Consider the following 6,769-nt stretch of genomic DNA (forward strand, 5'->3'; position numbering starts at 1 on the left):
TAGTACTTTTGAATTATTGTGTAACGGATGTTAACCTCAACCTTTATTTTGTTTCCGCACTTAAATTATTATAAGAATTTTCTTTTTAAGTTTCCGGAGTCGTTACAGAAATTAGAAAAAATTTAAAATGAACTACTTTAAATGATTTTAAATATCAATTATTAATGAATTTATGTTTTTTTTAAAAATATATTAGTTTTTACTTTCGAACAATTAAAATAATAAAATTAAATTAGGAAGCAAATTTGGAAACTAATTTAATTAAAATTAATTAAGAAATGTTAAATTAGAAAATTTAAAATGAATTTGACAAGGATTTCAAAAGAAAGTAAAACTTGTAATTCCTAAAATAAAATAAAATAAGAATATTTAGAAAATATTAAAATTAATAATTTAATAAAATTAAGTTAGGAAACAAATTTGAAAATTAATTTAAATTAAAATTAATAGGGAAATATTAAATTGAATAAATTAATCAAATTAAATATTGTAAAAATAAATATCAAAATAATTTAAAAATTATATTTAAACCCTAAGAACATTATTAAAGTTGAAATTTAAAAATTAATTTATTTTGAAATCAAAACTTTACTTAGAAAATTAAAAAATTAGGAAATGTTTTTTAAAAAATATTAGAACTCATTATTACTAAAATAAATTAAAATAAAAGTAATTAGGGAATATTAAAATTAATAAAGTAATAAAATTAAATTGGAAGAAAGTTAGAAAATTAAGTAATTAAAAAATTAATTAGAAAACATTAAAATTCATAAATTAAATAAATTAAATATTGTAAAAGGACCCACTATCACCTAATTAATCCACGTCACCGTCCTTATCCATGCCCCACTATATAAACACTCAAAACAACAAATTTTCCTTTCTTTAAGTCGACCTAAACAAAAGAAAAGAGAAGAGAGAGGAAGAACGTAGCGGATCCTAGAGGGAGAGGAAGAAGCAGACCTACAGGTAAGGCATCTCCTCCCTTTCACGATTTCTCAAGTTGTTTCCTAGGCTAGAGAACTTTAAAAATTATGAAATTTTGTGGTTGTTTAGGTTACGTCTTAGGTAAATTCCAGCGAAAACATAGGGCTGAAAGCTTTATCCTAGAAGGAGATATTAAGGGACGAACACCAGTGGCTCAGGTAAGCATGATGAGATCCCTGCTTAAACTTTACGAATTTTTTTAGAATCTTAGGGTGCTCAAAAAACTCTGAAATTTTGTGGAGTTATAGGGCCACCTTTAAAAAAAATTTAGAATCAAGAATCAAAGAAGGCGGACTATCCTAGAGGGAGAAACAACTCTCCAATGACTGAAAGGTCCAGAAGGCAACTATGGTGAGTAGCGAGTTTTCTAGTACTCCGGTTTTTAAATTTTTTAGACACCTAAATGAAGTCTAAAATTATGAAATTTATGCAAAAATAGCCTTATGCGTTAGGAAAATTTTGGAGCAAAAATAAAGCAAAATGCTTCTTTCTAGAGGGAGAACCACAGGTAGAAGCACTCAGCACTCAAGCTGATTCTGAGTGAAATTGGAAGAAGCTATGGGTGACAAATTTTGTAACGTCTGCTCATTTCTGTGCTTAATTTGTATTTGGAAAATCCTAATTATTTGGGCCTAAGACCACGCGGAACTTATTTATTTTATTACGCAGTATATTATTATAATTCATAAATTATGCTGATTTTTATTTATTTTAATTTAATTTAATTTAATTTAATTTTAATTATTTAATCAATCATTTAAGAAAATAATTTTTAGAAAAAACAAAAAATAGGGGGGAAAAATCTCATGGGAATGGGCTGCCAGTGCGGGAACCTGAGTGAGTGCGCACACGTGTGCGCGCGCGATTTTTCATTTTAGTAAGGGCAGTAGCATTCAACTAGCTTTTAGCTTGAGTGGGCAGCATTAGATTCGTTAGAGTCGCTACCCCCTCTTTCCTAATCAAAAGATAGGAGAGGACCCCTTCTCCCGATTTGAATTGGAAGGAATTGGCTAGACCAGGGGATGGACAGTCACTGATAGAGAGTGCTTTGCTCCATGTAATGAGGCTAGTGAGTTCGACGCAGGACGTGCGCACAATGCTCACATCCCATTGCGCGCGATGCGGAGGACAGGCTTGTGCGTACGTCTTGTCGCCCGCAGGCAGGACCTGTTCGCATGCATCACATTACGCGTGGACAAGCAGGCGCTGCACACTGGGCGGGCGCCGTCCGCGCAGCAGGCCTGCGCGGAGAGGCCTGCATGCTTGGAGCCTGCAAGCAATAGGCTTGTGCGTGGTGCCCCAGCGCGCCTAGGTCTTGCGCGTGCGCAGGCTAGCCCTTGCGCACGACAGGATAGCCCAGCGCCTGCAGGCTAGGCCTGTAATGCGTGCTTCGGGCGGGTGAGGCCATTGCCGCCTTGGGTAGTGTGCTGCCACCCCCCTCGGGCGACGTGTCGTCGCTTGTGGTGCCGTTGCCAGTGGAGGAGGTCTTTCTCTATTTTTCGTGCCAAGGATCTTTTTACTCTCTATCTCTTTATCAGATTTTGTCACTTGGTGCAAATCCAACAACTTCCATTTTCTCCACGCTTATATTTTTCCATCTTTCAAGAGTTAGAGAGAGAGAGAAAGAAAGTAATATAGAGAGAGGAGAGGAAGAAAAGAAGAACGGTGTAGAAGAAATTATTAAAGTTTCGGTAAGGAACTTAGTATTTCTTTAAACATCTTAAGAGGTATTTTTAGACAAAAAAAAAAGATTAAATTGATAATTATGTGATTTTGCCTATTTTGCAAGCTTTGTGTTTGTAGGGTAAATAAGTTTAATTGTTCTTGATTTCAAGTATGCTATGTGAGTGATAGACGCTTGATGATTTGCATATAATTAAAATAATATGAAATCAGTGAGGTTATCTAGAAAAAAAAAAAAGAAAAAAAAAAAAGTGGAATGAAACATTAATAGTCCGAGGTATGTATTTGTATTGACATGCATAATGCATCAAGTGTCTCGTTAAGCTTTTTATTTATAAGGGGTATCTGTTCCTCTATCCCCATCTGGAGTATCTATTTTTTCCTTCCCCCATCTGGTCTAGAAAGACGTAAGAGAACCGCTCTATGTGGATGACGGTGTACCATCTGACGAGAGTGGTGATGTAAATATCTGTTAGGGGTCACCTTTGGCTAAATACTGTCATGATCATAAAATATCTTATAGGACCACTATGGTTGGTATGGCAGTAGTCATAGATGGTGTCATAGTTTGGCAAGCCAAAAATGTACCTGAGCAAATTGACGTTATCTCTATCTGATTTGATCATTCCACATGGGTAGTCAGAATTCTGTATCTGCCTTCAGATATGGAAGTTGTAACGACTTCACGAAGTATTATATGAAAATATGAGTATTTCATGATTTATTTAATTTTATCTATTATTTGGTATACTATGTATTTTATTTTGATTGTTGACTATAATGTGATATTTTTATTTAATAAATAAATTGTTTTTATAAGGCAGGTTTATGGCGTAACCAAATGATAAGTGTTCATGTTAAAATAATTTACCTTTTAAAATCTTATGATGTTATCTAAATACTATTTTCCTTACTGAGCATATGAAACTCACTCTTTCCATGCAACCCCCAAATGAGGAAGATAATGAGAAACCATTAGTTGATCTACCCAATGAAGTTTATGAGGATCCCATAGATCCGCAAAACTTGAGTGTATGATCATCCCCTTACTCTTATGAGTCCAATAGTATAATGAAAGAAGTGACAATCTTTTGTATTTTGACATTATATTTTGTAGTCACTTCTGGCCTCCTTTATATATATGTATATATATATATATATATGTAATTAGAACTCATATATTTATAAGAGATTTGTATTAATTTGCTCTGCTGCATATAATTTTTATCATGCACTCATAATTCTGTTTCTGTATCTGACATCCACATGCGTTAATTAACATCTAAGATGTCACAAATTTGATCAAGTATAGATGCCCAACCCAAACTTTGTAGTCAAATTTGGAAAATTTGCAGAATCTTTTAAGGGAATAAGTGCATGTTAGGGTAGTCTAAATTTAAAAAAAATGAAGAATATGGAAATTCTTTCAAAAAATTAAATAAGAAGAAGATTTTAGTGATGTTTGAGTAGTTTAGAAAATTTTAATGAAAAATTTGCATGAAATTAAATTATAAATTGATTTGGTAATTTAATAACATAAACAAATAATAAATAAAAAAATAAATCTTAATTAATTACAATAATAATAAATTAAATGTAAAATAAAAAAATAACTAATTGGGTTAAAATAATCAATGAACGGATCAAATTGTTAAGAAAATGTAAAATTAGGGTGCTCTAAAGTTTGGATTTATTTAAATAAGTAAATTAATGTAAAAGATTGTAAATTGATAGTTAAATAAGCAATTAATTTGCAAAAAAATAAAATAAAGAGTTTAACTAATAAAATTTAAAACAAAGGTATTTTGGTTAAAAATACAAATACTTAATAGATTTAGGTAATAAATAAAAGAGAATAAAAATATGAAATTAGGAATAATTTATGGCTTAAAAAAAATAAAAATATAACACCCTCCTCATTATTGTGCCAAAATGATTTGGAAACTCTATTTATTTGGATCTTTGGTCGCTTTGCACTTAATTAATTTACGCTGTTTAACATTTATCGTGATTCCTGATTTTGGTTGATTTTTATTTATTTAATTTTCAGTTAAAATTTATTTTAATTAATTTTATCTTATATAATTTTGATTTAACAAAATTACATTGAGAATGAAAATTTAGAAAAAAAAATCAAAACACGGCGAAACGGAAAAAAAAATTCCCACGGGAAAAATCCCGCAAGAAAGCTGGTTGCCCGCAGGATGTGCACACAGCGCGCACTTCCTGTCCGTGCACATGGTGCGAGATCAAGACCTGCGCGCGTGTACTATCGCGAGCAAGCGGGCCGACCACGCATCACCTCGTGCATGGCCAGGTGCTGCACACTGTGCACGAGCCATCCGCATAGTAGGCATAGTAGGCCTATGCAGGCGGTGCCCAGTGCGCCAAGGCTCTGCTCGTGCGGCAAGAGACTTGTGCGCTTGCAGCAAGCCACCCGAAACACTGCCATTTTGGGCAGTGCATCGCCACTGCCTTGCGTAGCGCGTCGCCGCTACGAATAGAGGAGGCCCTTCTCCCTCATTTTTTTTGTCGAACATCTTTTTCTCATCTCTCTTCACCGAATTTTGCCACTTAGCGCGAATCCAATAGTACCAAAATTCTATAAATTGCGCCCCCTTCCCTTCCTCTTCACACTTCCATTCTACAAAGGTTTAGAGAGAGAGAGAGAAAGATAATAGTCTAGTGAGAGAAGAAGAGAAAGAAAGGAGAACAGTGAGGGAGAAAACATCAAGGCATGGAAAGACGTAAAAGAACCGCTCCTAGTGGATGATGGTGTGCCCTCTGACGAGAATGGTATCGCACTATCTGTAGGGGTCACTCGTGACTAAGTAATGTCGTGACTATAGATATCCGGACGCATACAAACCTGTGCACACATAAGACTCCCTATAGCTGAAGCATAAGAAATCTTTTGCATCTCTATAGTCTCTAGGTCATTATTGAGGTATTGACTTAGAGTAAACTTGTCTCTTTTAGACACAGAGGAGTCACCTAGTTTACAATCCTATATGTAAAACCTTTTAAGAACCTTTTTGATATAACTCTTTTGTGATAATTTAAGAATACCCTGAGAGCGATCCTGGTATATCTAGATCCCTAATACAAAAGAGACATCCCCAGGATCTTTCATCTCAAATTTCTTTGTCAAAAATCTTTTGATTTCGTACAATAATCTTATATCACTACTAGCAAGCAGTATGTCATCGACATATAAAACCAGAAAAATATACTTACTCCTACTAAACTTGTAGTATACACAATCTTTCACTAAATTCATCTCAAAACCAAATGAGATGACGACTTGATAAAATTTGTGATATCCTTGACGGGAAGCCTGCTTAAGTCTATAGATGAATTTTTTTAGTTCGCAAACTATTTGTTGTGCATCTCTAGATACAAAGTTTTCTGGTTGCACCATATCCTTAAGTATTCCGTTTCGCCTTTCAACGACACCATTCATGCTAGGAGAACTTGACATGGTGTACTGAGGAATGATACCGTATTCCTTTAGGATTCGAACAAATGGCCCTAGACACTGTTCACCTGATCCAGTAGATATACCATAGTATTCACCACCACGGTCAGATCTAGCAGCCTTAGTCTTTTTGTTGAGTTCGTTCTCAACTTCTATTTTAAAACTCTTGAACACATCCAAGGACTAGGACTTTTCATGAATTAAATATAGGTAGCCATATGTGAAATAATCATCTATGAACGTTATGAAATATTATTGACCATTATAAGAAGCTGTAGGGAACGGTCCACAAATATTTGTATAAATGAGTTGTAATATATTCATAGCCCTGTTAGCACATAATCTCTTAATGTTTGTCTGTTTCTCCTTGATACTATGGACACATCTGTCAAAATCTGTAAAATCAAGGGGATCTAGAATTTCATATGACACAAGTCTCTTAATTCTCATTTGAAAGACGTGACCTAACTCTTATATCATAATAAAGTGGAATTCTCCTTGGTTAATTTTCTCTTTACACTTCTTGTATCAATATACAAGGATTCATTATAAGAAGTAATTGTATCAAGCAAATAAAGATTATTATGCACTGATAAAGAACTAAAACCAACCAGATTTGAA

The 6,769-nt window shown here is 33.9% G+C and overlaps 1 long non-coding RNA gene across 4 annotated transcripts; it reads left to right on the forward strand.

The window, feature by feature from the left end:
* The first annotated feature begins 807 nt into the window (after positions 1-807).
* On the forward strand, positions 808-1,677 carry LOC110816258 (uncharacterized). 4 transcript variants are annotated; one of them, XR_002539996.2, is made up of 4 exons: positions 869-969; positions 1,057-1,145; positions 1,236-1,338; positions 1,427-1,677. It is a non-coding gene; the product is annotated as an uncharacterized LOC110816258 (long non-coding RNA). The 4 variants fall into 4 exon arrangements; XR_015813426.1 differs by having other exon boundaries at positions 1,057-1,338; XR_002539995.2 differs by having other exon boundaries at positions 1,236-1,677.
* Positions 1,678-6,769: the final 5,092 nt, after the last annotated feature.

The sequence above is a fragment of the Carica papaya genome, chromosome 7 (assembly GCF_054855325.1).
Source record: "Carica papaya isolate Zhongbai chromosome 7, ASM5485532v1, whole genome shotgun sequence".
NCBI classification, from domain to species: Eukaryota; Viridiplantae; Streptophyta; class Magnoliopsida; order Brassicales; family Caricaceae; genus Carica; species Carica papaya.